At 37.5% G+C, this 13,088-nt stretch overlaps 2 pseudogenes; both read left to right on the top strand.

The window, feature by feature from the left end:
* The window catches only part of LOC115513088, a 178,691-nt pseudogene that overhangs the window by 26,202 nt on the left and 139,401 nt on the right, over window positions 1-13,088 (top strand).
* On the top strand, window positions 8,315-8,398 carry LOC115513261 (annotated as a pseudogene).

The following is a 13,088-nucleotide window of genomic DNA, read 5'->3' as shown; positions in this document are numbered from 1 at the left end:
ATATTTTAAGTGTTGTGGAGTAATTCATACTGTGAACAAAATTTGTCTGCAGCATTTTCTCAACAGGAGTTTTATGTAGGATGGGAAGGATGGTAAAGTAATAAAGTTGACCCATTATTTATTTTTGTGACATTTTATCTAAGTATGTTTCCTCTTTTTTTTTTTTTAGTTTATTTTGAGAGAGAGAGAATACACGTGAGTGGGAGAGAGGGAGAGAGAGAACCTTAATCAGGCTCCACACTCAGCAAACAGCCCAACGCCAGGCTCAATGTGGGGCTTGACATGGTGCTCGATCCCACAAACTTTGAGATGATGACCTGAGCCGAAATCGAGTCAGACACTTAACCAACTGAGCCACCCAGGTGTCACAAAGTTGACCCATTGTTAACGAAGCCTAGACATGTTCTTAAAATTCCCCCAAGCATATTTGAATAGCAATTCACACTAGTATCATATGTAATGAAAATCATTTATGGCTGTGTTTAGGGTGGACCATTTTAAGAAAAAAACTACTAAAGCAAAATATATTTTCTACCATATCACATCAAAGTGTGTGTATAAAGTGACATTTCATTAATTTAAATAAGTTGTATTAGTGAGGGTTCTCCAGAGGGACAGAACCTATATTTCCTAGGTTCCTACTTATCCTATATATCTTAGAATTGACCCAAATGATATGGAAGCTGAGAAGTCCTAATATCTGCAGTCAGCAAGTTGGAGACCTGGGAGAGGTGAGATATAGTTTCAGTCTGAGTCTGAAGATCTGAGAACCAGGAGAGCCCATGGTGTAAGTCACCATCTCAAAGCTGGCAGGTTCAAGACTCAAGGTAAGCCAATGTTCCAGTCTGACTCTGAAGACCAAAAGAGACAGATATCCAAGTTCAAAGCCATCAGATCAGGGGAGCCGCCTCTTAGGCTTTTTGTTCCATTTGGGTCTTTAATAGATTGGGTGACAGCCAGCCCTTCCTCAGTCTACGGATTCAAATGTTAAGTTCATCCATAAGGTCTCTCATAGACACACATTCATAATAGTGTTTACTCACATGTCTGGGCACCCCGGGGCCAGGTCGAGTTGACACATAAAGTTTCCATCACATAGGTTTATTATATTCCACACATAAATGCAGGGTTTCTCTTACCTTCTCACTCTCCCTCATCCCCATCTCTTTCTACGTTTTTATAAAAATTGCTGTTTGGGCGATTAAATGAAGTTTTTATTTTTTTCCTTATATGAGAAATAGTTGTGAACTAACACTAACTCATTAAAACTATGCCTTGCATGAAAATTATAAGGAAACAAACTTCAACAATTTGAAGAAGAGGATAAAGATTTGACAGGATTAAGACTTGCATTTTTTAAATTATTATTCAATCATCAACAAATTAAAAATAAAAATACTTTGCATTAATTAGAAAAGAAGCACGAATACATATATTTTTTTAAACGTTTATTTTTGAGACAGAGAGAGACAGAACATGAACGGGGGAGGGTCAGAGAGAGAGAGAGAGACACAGAATCGGAAGCAGGCTCCAGGCTCTGAGCTGTCAGCACAGAGCCCGACGCGAGGCTCGAACTCATGAAGCGCCAGATCATGACCTGAGCAGACGTCAGACGCTCAACCAACTGAGCCACCCAGGCACCCTGGGAAGCATGAATATAACTGCCTTCTGAATTGTCTGGAATGTCACAGAATGTGATATTTTGAGCTGACTATAACATCAAAAATGTAAGCTTGAAACTCACCAGGAGCCAGTAACTATATTTAGAGTTCACTCCCTACCTGGAAGTTTAATAATGTCTCTATTTGTGAAGGGATTCTATCCTAAATAGAATATAATGTCAAAATATTACTTATGTGGATCCTGAGAAACTTAACAGAAGACCATGGGGGAGGGGAAAGAGAAAAAAAAAAAAGTTAGGGAGGGAGCCAAACCATTAGAGACTCTTAAAAAACTGAGAACAAACTGAGGGTTGATGGGGGGTGGGAGGGAGGGGAGAGTGGGTGATGGGCATTGAGAAGGGCATCTGTTGGGATGAGCACTGGGTGTTGTTTGGAAACCAATTTGACAATAAATTTCGTATATAAAAAAAGAAATGGCATTAACACTTAGTAATTGTCAAGAAATGAGTATCAATTTACTAATATTTGAGGAAAACTCTTACAACCTGAGTTATATGCATCAGGTTCTTACTCTGCATGGCTATCATACTTCTCAGGAAACTATTCATTCAAAATGGCTGACTCTGCTAATTTCAAGTTGGTTGACAGCGATATGTTTTATTACATGTCTGTTTCAATGGCAGTCACCACCTACACAATGAACTCTGCCGATGGTGTAGATAGGCATGATTTGGGCAACCATAGTTTCTAATCTCCAATACCTGCATATTTGTCTCACGTGGCTCATGTAACAAAGTGGAAATGCAGAAAGAAGCACAATCCATGGCCTAGGAACACAAGCACTCCAGCCACTGCCGAAGGCTGAACACAAGGGAGTCTCTGCTGAAAGTATAGAAAGAATACATGATGAGGAAAGTAATGACCAGGGGAGATGGAAAACTCCTTTCCTAAAATGCATGAGTTAGTGAGCAGGTTTAATTCTTACCCCATTTTATAGAACCACTACATTTATTATTATTAATTCAATACAGTATGCTTTGGAGAAAGACATTCATTTATTAGTTTATAGGAACTTGTTTTTTCTTTTCTGTGATAGTAAAATGGCAATCTTTTTACTCTTTTATTGGCCTCTGTCTTCAACTTACCTGTGAAACTGCTTAGAAATACTACTTAATGTAGAGGCTTTAAGTTAGTTAAAGGCTGGGTGACTCAGTCAGTTAAGCATCTGACTTCGGCTCAGGTCATGATCTAGCATTTCAGGGAATTTGAGCCCCTCATCGGGCTCTGTGCTGACAGCTCTGAGCCTGGAGCGGGCTTCAGATTCTGTGTCTCCCTCTTTCTCTGCCCCTCCTCCGCTCACACTCTGTCTCTCTCTCAAAAAATAAATAAACGTTAAAAAAATTAGAAAAAAAAGAAATACTACTTAACGTGACATTGAAGTTTTGGATCACTCTGTTGTGTACCTGGAACTAATTTAACATTGTGTGCCTACTGTATTCAAATATAAACACATAAGCAAACAAACTTATTTCCCAAGGAACAAATTTTAAGAAAGTTTTGAAATGTTGACTTATGATTCTGAATCCATGGTTGCCCGATGATGCAGTCTAAAATCTACAATGGAACTAAATGGTCAATATGGAAAATACTCTCCACTATACTGTGAAATTGAAGGACCTAAAAACCAGCTCCGTGAGTAGCAGTCCAGCTCCTCAATAACGTGTTCCCTGGTCCAAGCATTTATTGAAATGTTGTATAAGTGTAACACCGTGATTGATGCTTTAACAAGAATATGTGCATGAGAGAATAGAAAACTTTGTCCTTAATTATAGGGAGAATGGAATTTATTTGTGTAGACCACAAAGACAAAAACAAAAACAAAAAATACCACCTGCTAAGCATTATACTGGTTCAGGATGTTTTAGAAGTAATATTGCTTAGAGGTAATATTATTTCAATATTTAGAAATAATATTGATATCATTTCATTATGTGATAATAATAACTTCTGAATTAAAATAGTCTTCCATTGATTTAAAGAGAAAATACTCAAGTATTTGTATTGCCAAGAAACAAACTTAATTATTTTTTCCAACAACATAAGATGTCTCATAGCTCTTTCAATGTAACAAATGAAAGGATTAAAAATAACCATTATCTCAATGAATGCCAAAATGTTTGATAACATTACAAATTCATTTTTGATATATTTATTACATTGGGTATTGGATTTAGCACAACAAAACTAGTTTTATCATACCAACAGTTAGTACTTTATTTAATAATGGCACATTAGAGGAATTATAATGAAATTTGTAATAGGTAAAGGATTGTTAGGGTCCTCACTATTATTTAACTGTATTCATTGGTTCTTACTTGAAACATATAATAAGAAAACGAAATAAGAATAATAAGTATCGTGGGGGGATGTCCTTTTTAAAAGACTAAATATTTGCCTATCTAGAGGATACAAAGCAATTACTTATAAAAGATATTAGAATTAAAAAGTAATCCATTAAACACAGTTGCCAAATAAATATACATAGATTAACAGGTTGCTTGCTGTATTTATCTATGCTTCAAACAAATTGTGCCCAAATCTGACAGTTCAAAACAATAAACATTTATTGTCTCGCAGTTTCTGAGAGTTGGAAATATGGAAGCTGCTTAGCTGGGTGACTCTGGCTTGTGGTCTGGGTCTCTCAGGAGGTTGTGATCATGCTGTCAGCCTGGTCGCAGCCGACTCCAGACTACACTGGGGTGGAGGTGGACATCTCTAAGCTCATATCTAATATAGTTGGTATGTCTCAGTTCCTCACAACTGGTTAGAGAGAGAGAGACAGAGAGAGAGACAGAGAGAGAGAGAGAGAGAGAGAGAGAGAGAGACATAGAGAAGGAGAGAGAAAGAGCTCAAGATGGAAGTCACAGTCTAAATCAATCTGAGAACTGATAGACCATAACTTCTACCATATGCCATTAATCATACAGATCCACTCTGGTGTAATACGGTATGTAAATTTCAGTACCAGGAGTTTGGAGTCATTGCTGGACATACTGGAGGATGGAGAGAAAGCAGTCAAAAAACAAGGTTACACACACACACACACACACACACACACGTATGTATACACACACTCAAACATGTATATGTACATATAATTCAGGGCATAAAGGAAGTAAATAAAGGATATGTATATATGTCAAAGGTATGTTTATTGTAGTCCATATCTGCATTTTCTTTCTTTTTTTAATGTTTATTTATTTATTTTATTATTTTTTTTTTTAATTTTTTTTTCAACGTTTATTTATTTTTGGGACAGAGAGAGACAGAGCATGAACGGGGGAGGGGCAGAGAGAGAGGGAGACACAGAACCGGAAACAGGCTCCAGGCTCGGAGCCATCAGCCCAGAGCCTGACGCGGGGCTCGAACTCACGGACTGCGAGATCGTGACCTGGCTGAAGTCGGACGCTTAACCAACTGCGCCACCCAGGCGCCCCAATGTTTATTTATTTTTGAGAGAGAGACAGAGTGCATGCAGGAGAGGGGCAGAGAGAGAGAGGAAACACAGAATCCCAAGCAGGATCCAGGCCCCAAGCCTTCAGCACAGACCCGGATGTGGTCCCGAACTCACTGACTGAGAGATCATGACCTGAGCCAAAGTTGGATGCTTAACATACTGAGCCACCCAGGAGCCCCCATACCTGCATTTTCTAATACAGTAGCCACTAGCCACATGTGACTATTTTTCCTTTAGTTGTACTAGCTCTCTTTTAGGTGCTGAAAAGCCACATGGTGACTAGTGGTGACCAAATTTAATGGCACAGAAATAGAGAACATTTCTTTCATCAAGAGACATTTACAGCACATCCACGAGAAATAGAGAGAAAGCACTTCCAAGTACCAAATGACACAAGTTTTTGTAAAATATTTTTGTGTTGTCTAATATAATGAAAATAAAAAGAAACAAGGAAAAAAAAAAGAGTGAGTTGCCCTCACACTTTGTTTAATAGGAAGGAGTATATTGGATTAAACTCCTGGTCAAAATTTTAAAAAAAAGCTAATTTGGATAGGCAGGTATTTAATTTACACAGAAAATAAACATTCCTTTAGCAATATCACTCAATATACACATGAAAAATTAAATTTCAATTGCTGAATGAATCTTTTTTTTCTTTTTTTTAATTTAAACCTCTATATCATGATTCTTATTTTTATTTTTTAAAATTTACATCCAAGTTAGTTAGCATAGAGTGAAACAATGATTTATATAATGAGTCTTATATAAAATCAGTATCCAAATAATGGAGGTAAAGATTATATTCCCCCTCTTGGAGTTCTTGGGTTATTTATACACAAAAATAAGAACTTTGCACTGAAAATATTAGACCAAGATGCTGTTTTAGAACATTTCATCTTATCAACAGCTTCATTTTTCTACAGCATCATTTAATTTAATGAACTGCCCATTGGTGATCAAGAGAAATTACAGACTTAACTGATAGAATGAGTCATTATCAATGTGTCCTTATGTCAAAATTACTCTTGTACTTTGTCAAGGGCATTGTCAACCTAAACAGTTATTTTAATACCATTAAAACTCAATGATATGAAACAACCCTACTTGTTATTATGTGAGTTTAAATTTATTGTTTTCAATTTCAATGCATTTGAAATTGTTTAAAAAGCAAAGTAAAGCACAACAGTGCTTCTGCTGCTGTGTATCCCCACAGAAGAATACAGGATGGTTGTGAGACGAGTCCTCAGAGAAATTCACCATTACTTTTCTTTCCTGAACCAGGTTGCATTTCTAGGTGCACATACTCTTCAACTACAACTATATGTATTTTTTTCCAACTAAATGTTTTTTTTTATATGAAGAAAAACATCTTACATATTTCAATTTTGCCTATGTGTGAATTTTTTAAAGTTTATTTATTCATTTTGAGAGGGAGACACAACAGGGCAGAGAGAGGAGAGAGAGAATCCCAAGCTGGCTCCACACTGTCAGCACGGAGAAAGATGTGGGGCTCAAACTCACGAACTGTGAGATCATGACCTAGTCAGATGCTTAACCGACTGAGCCACCAGGTCCCCCTGTGTGTGAAATATTTGAGGACTATTAGTGAAAGAGAAGAAACACGGCTGAGCGGAAAGAGGTAGGAAAAGCCTATAGACTGATCGCCTACATCCTTCCAAGGGAACAGGAAACAAGGCCTCTTGTGCAGAAAATGAAATTTTACAAACTAGCCCAGAGCTAGATGGACCTTCAAGACTATTTTTAAATAATGTTGAATGAGGCTATGTAATCTTGGGCAGCAGAATACAAATGAGTCTTGTTTTTTTCACTTTTCTATCAAAAAAGGGTACTGATACTCACCTACTTAAATGATAAAATTACAATCTACACACATGCCAAATAGCTAGCACTTAATAAATTGAACCATCTGTGTTTGTATTTGAAATATTACTTCCAAATATGGGAGAAACACTTTGTTGGAAAGGATATTATGCATCAGCAAGCTTTGGGTAATCAGTCACAGTTGTTGGAGAAAAAGAGGTAAGTAGAAGTGAAGCCAGACCTGCTGGTAATCTGTCTTTTTTTCCTAGAAACTAAGAAGTCTTGGGTGTATCTGATGAGAACATGAGAAATCCCATCTTTTAGAAAACAAAAATCTGAAGATAGTGAGATCTAGGGCCTTTGGTTCTTCAGACTTGGGCTCTGACTCCTGCTCCACAATTTCTCTCTGATTTTGCCAAAACTCATTCTTTCTAAATTTTACCGTTTTTATCCTCTAAAATAAGGAAAGTAAGCCTCTTACCTTACAAGAGTATTGTGAGAAGTAAGTGAAATAATGATACATTTATACTTAACTGGGTCTCTGGCTCATATTAAGCAATCAATTAATTATTATCATAGTTATTATTTCACCAGAATAATTTCCTTATGAAATTTTAATCTTGAGAAAGGTCTACGGTGTGAGATCTGCAAATTTACATTTAGAAAACCCTAAAAAAACTATGTGTTAAACCCTGGCCTGTAATGATAGACTTGCCCCTATTATTATTATTATTATTATTATTATTATTTTGACAGTTACTACTGGAAACTGCTGGATTGCTGTTGTTACTTCTATTAACACATTTTGGAATCCGTTTTAACTTTTATTTTAGTACCAGCTATCTCAAATATGAATAGAATGTATGTACTTTCAAGGCACACAGAGCAAACCAATTGTTAAAATAGGTAAATCCTGCTTTCATGTTTGGGAACTATGTTTGACATTTAGCTGCTGCTGGAATATCATCAATCTTAGATTTCTTCCTTTACACAAGAGTGCAGTGCATGTGCCCCTTTGAATCTGCATTTTTGTACCCTTTGAAAAAAACCTAGCAATGCAATTGCTGAGGTGTAGGGTGATTCTATTTTTAATTTTTTGAGGAACCTCCATACTGTTTTCTAGAGTGGCTGCACCAGTTTGCATTCCCACCAACAGTGCATCACTGTTCCCCTTTCTTCATATCCTCACCAACATCTGTTGTTTCCTGTATTGTTCATTTTAGCCTTTCTGACAGGTGTGAGGTAGAAGGTATGTCATTGTAGTTTTGATTTGTATATCCCTGATGATGAATGATGGTGAACAAATTTCCATGTGTCTGTTAGCCATCTGGATGTATTCTGTAGAAAAGTGCCAAAGACTATACTTTCAGGGGTCATTTCTATAGTTTGTTACTAGAAACGTGTCTATTCATGTCTTTTAACCATTTATTAACTGGGTTGTTTTTTGGGTGTTGAGTTTGGTAACTTCTTTATAGATTTTGGACACTAACCCTTTATCAGATATGTCATTTGAAAACATCTTCTCCCATCCCTTCAGTTGCCTTTTAGTTTTGTTGATTGTTTCTTTTGCTGTGCAGAAGCTTTTTATCTTGATAAGGTCCCAATAATTCATTTTTGTTTTTGTTTCCCTTGTCTCTGGAGATACGTCTAGTAAGAAGTTTCTGTGACCGAGGTCAAAAATGTTGCTACCTGTTTTCCCCTCTAGGAGTTTGACGGTTTCTTGTCTCACATTTAGGTCTTTCATCTATTTTGGGTTTATTTTTGTGTACGGTGTAAGAAAGTTGTCCAGGTTCATTCTTCTGCAAGTTGTGTCCATTTTTCCCAGCACCATTTGCTGAAGAGACTTTCTTTTTTCCATTGGGTATTGTTTCCTTCTTTGTCAAAGATCCGTTGGCCATACATTTGTGGGTACATTTCTGGGTTCTCTATTCTGTTCCACAGATCTATGTGTCTGTTTTTGTGCCAGGACCATACTGTCTTGATGAGTACAACTTTGTAATATAGCTTGAGTCCTGAATTGTGACACCCCCAGATTTGGTTTTCTTTTTCAACATTACCTTGGCTATTTGGATCTTTTCTGGGTCCATACAAATTTTAGGATTGTTAGTTCTAGCTCTGTGAAGAATACTGGTGTTATTTGGATAGGGATTGCACTGACTGTGTAGATTGCTTTGAGTAGTATGGTCATTTTAACAGTGTTCTTCTAATCCATGAGCATAAATGCTTCTCCATTTCTTTGTGCCATCTTCATTTTCTTTCATAAGCTTTGGACAGTTTTTAGAGTATGGATCTTTTACCTCTTTGGTTAGGTTTATTCCTATCTCATGGTTTTTGTGATCTCTCCTCTTCTGTTCATTATTTTATCTATTTGAGTTCTCTATCTTTTCTTTTGAGGGGTCTGACTAGGGGTTATCAATTTTGTTTATTCTTTAAACAAAACATCTTTTAGTTTATTTTGTCTATTCTACTGTTTTGTTTGTTTCCTTGTTTCTATATTATTTATTTTTGCTCTAATCTTTATTATTCCCATTATTCTGCTGGCTTTAGGCTTTAGTTTGCTCTTCCTTTTCTAGATCTTTTAGGTGTACGTTTAGGCTGCACATTTGGAAACTTTCGGGGTTCTTAAGATAGGCCTGAATTGCAAAGTACTTTCCTCTTAGGACCACCTTTGCTGCATCCCAAAGGGTTTGTTTGGACTATTGTATTGTCATTTTTACTTGCTTCCATGTATTTTTAAATTTCTTCTTTAATTTCCTCTTTAACACATTCATTCTTTAGTAGGATATTTTTTAACCTCCATATATTTGAGGGTTTTCCAAATTTTTTCTTGCGGTTGATTTCAAGTTTCAGAGCATTGTGATCTGAAAATATGCATGGTAGGATCTTAACATTTTTGTACCTGCTGAGGGCTGATTTGTGATCCAGTATGTGATCTACTCTGGAGAATGTTCCATGTGCACTCGAGAAGAATGTGTATTCTGCCGCCTTAGGATTAAATGTTATGAATATATCTGTCATCCAATATGTCATTCAAAGCCATTTTTTTGTTGTTGTTGTTGATTTTCTGCTTAGATGATCTGTCCATTGCCTTAAGTGGGGTATTAAAGTCTCCCACTATTATGCTATTATTATCAACAAGTTTCTTTATGTTTGTTATTAACTGCTTTATATATCTGAGTGCATCAAGTTGGGGGCATAAATATTTATAATCGTTAGATCTTGTGGATAGACCCCTTAATTATGATACAATGCCCTTTTCATCTCTTGTCACAGTCTTTGTTTTAAAATGTAGCTTGTCTGATGTAAGTATGGCTACTTCAGCTTCCTTTTGACCTTCATTAGCATGATAGATGGTTCTCCATCCCCTCACTTTCAATTTCCAGGTGCCTTTAGATCTAAAATGAGTCTTTTGTAGCCAGCATATGGATCTTGATTTTTTATTCAATTGTGATACCATGTGTCTTTTGATTAGAGCATTTGGTCAATTTATGTTCAGTGTGATTATTAATAGATATGAATTTAGTGCCATTGTCTAACCTGTAGAGTTGGTGTTTCTGATGATATTCTTTGGTCCTTTGTAGTCTTTGTTGCTTTGTTTATTTTTTTGTTTTTTTGTTTTGTTTTGTTTGTTTTTGTTTTCCCTCCAGTCAGAAAGCCCCCCCTTAAAATTTCTTGCAGAGCTGGTTTAGTGGTCATAAACTCCTTTAGTTTTCGTTTGTCTGGGATACTTTTTATCTCTCTTATTCTTTTTTTTTTTTTTTAATTTTTTTTTTCAACGTTTATTTATTTTTGGGACAGAGAGAGACAGAGCATGAACGGGGGAGGGGCAGAGAGAGAGGGAGATACAGAATCGGAAACAGGATCCAGGCTCTGAGCCATCAGCCCAGAGCCTGACGCGGGGCTCGAACTCACGGACCGCGAGATCGTGACCTGGCTGAAGTCGGACGCTTAACCGACTGCGCCACCCAGGCGCCCCTGTCTCTCTTATTCTTAATGACAACCTTACTGGAGAGATAATTCTTGGCTGCGTATTTTCCCCATTCAGCACATTGAATGTTTCCTGCCACTCCCTTCTGGCCTGCCAAGTTTCAGTGTACAGGTCTGCTACTACCCTTATGTGTCTACCCTTGTAAGTTAAGGACCTTTTATACCCAGCTGCTTTCAGAATTCTTTCTTTATCTTTGTATTTTGCAAGTTTCACTGTGGTATATCCTGGTGTTGACCTGTTTTCGTAGATTTTGAAAGGAGTTCTCTGTGCCTCTTTGAATCATATGCCCATTTTCTTCTCCAGATTAGGGAAATTTTCAGCTATAATTTGTTCAAATAAACCTGTCCCTTGTCCCATCTCCTCTTATTCTAGAACCCCTATGATAGAGAAATTGTTTTGTTTTGAATCACTTAGTTCTCTAAGTCTCCCTTGTGATCTAGTAATTTTCATTTCCTCTTTTTCATTTTCATTTTAATTATTTTTCTTTTAAAAAATTTTTAGTGTTTATTTATTTTTGAGAGAGAGACAGAGACCGAGACAGAATGTGAGCGGGGGAGGTTCAGAGAGAGAAGGAGACACAGAAATCGAAGCAGGCTCCAGGCTCCAAGCTGTCAGCACAGAGCCCAATGCAGGGCTCAAACTAACTGACTTACAGACCATGAGATCATGACATGAGCTGAAGTTGGCTACCCAACCAACTGAGCTACCCAGGTGCCCCTCATTTTCATTATTTTTCTTAATTTTATCTTCTTATCTTTTACTCACCTTTTATCTTCTATTTCTTAATTTTATCATCTATTTCTTTTTAAACAATTTTTTTAAGTTTATTCATTTTTGAGAGAGAGAGAGACAGAGACAGAGTGTGAGTGGGGGAGGGGCAGAGGGAGAGGGAGACACAGAATCCAAAGCCGGCTCCAGGCTCTGAGCTGTCAGCACAGAGACCGACGCGGGGCTCGAACTCACAAACATTGAGATCATGACCTGAGCCCAAGTAGAACGCTCAACCCACTGAGCCACCCAGGTGCCCCAATCTTCTATTTCTTCCATCTTCTATTTTCTCTAATTTTATCTTATTTTATCTTCTCTTCTCTTCTCTGTTTTCTCAACCCTCTTTGTCACTGTATTCAGCTTGGTTCGCACCTCAGTTATATCATTTTCATTTCATCCTGACTAGTCCTTAGGTCCTTGATCTCTGCAGCAAGTGTTTCTTTTGTGTCTTCTATGCTTTTTCCAAGCCCGGTTAGTAGTCTTATGATTTTTGTTCTAAATTCTTCTTCAGATATATTACTTACATCTGTTTTGAGTAAGCCCCTGGCTGTGATATCTTCTTGACCTTTCTTTTGGGGAGATTTCCTCTGTCTTGTCATTTTGGCTAAGTTTCTGTCTTTTGTGTGTTTTAAAAGCTTATTATGTTTCCTGTACCTGAGAGTACTGCTATATGAAACGGGGGTCATACATGGTTCAGGGCCTGGCACTACAGGGAAGAATTTCTGTGTGCACTCTGCTGTTGCATTTTGGCTGCTCATTCCCATTGGTCAGTGCTTGCAGTGGTGTAGTGTTTGGACATTTAACTAAGTGTGCTTCTATATGTTTAAGTAACCCTGGAAAAAAGGGTGGGGGAAAGCCTAATCTCCCAAAAAGAGAAAGAATGGGAACAAAGGAAATGAAGCAGAATCAAAAAACTATAAGGCTGAATCCAAAGAAAAAGAGAGGGGGAAAAAAAGAAAAAAAAAAAAAGCAGAAAAAAAGAATTTAAAAGCCTGATAAAAAAATAAAGAAAGGAAAAGAAAAGGGAATGATAAAGAACAAACAACAACCTATGAGTCTGATTCCAAAAGAAGGAAGAAAAAAAGAAAGAGTTGTCTGTTGGTGCATGGGGTTGCTGGCTGTGCTGGTCTGGAGGACAGGCTGGCTGTGTTGCCTTAGAGTCAGTCTTGCCCCAGTAAATAAGCAGTTGCCAGGCATGGGGGGGTGAGGTTGCAAGCATGTCCCACCTCCACTGGGAGCCACCGTGTTGCTCTCTGAAGTCCCACTGTGCTGGTGTTGGGGAGGAAATGGTGCCACCCCAATCACTCCTCCCTGGACAGCAGATCTCAAGCCCTGCTCTTCAGGCAGCCCTCACAGAATAGCAAGGCCAGTC

The sequence above is a fragment of the Lynx canadensis genome, chromosome B1, assembly GCF_007474595.2.
Source record: "Lynx canadensis isolate LIC74 chromosome B1, mLynCan4.pri.v2, whole genome shotgun sequence".
NCBI lineage: Eukaryota > Metazoa > Chordata > Mammalia > Carnivora > Felidae > Lynx > Lynx canadensis.
The sequence above is the reverse complement of the archived record's forward strand: the minus strand, read 5'-3'. Positions and strand labels throughout refer to the sequence as shown.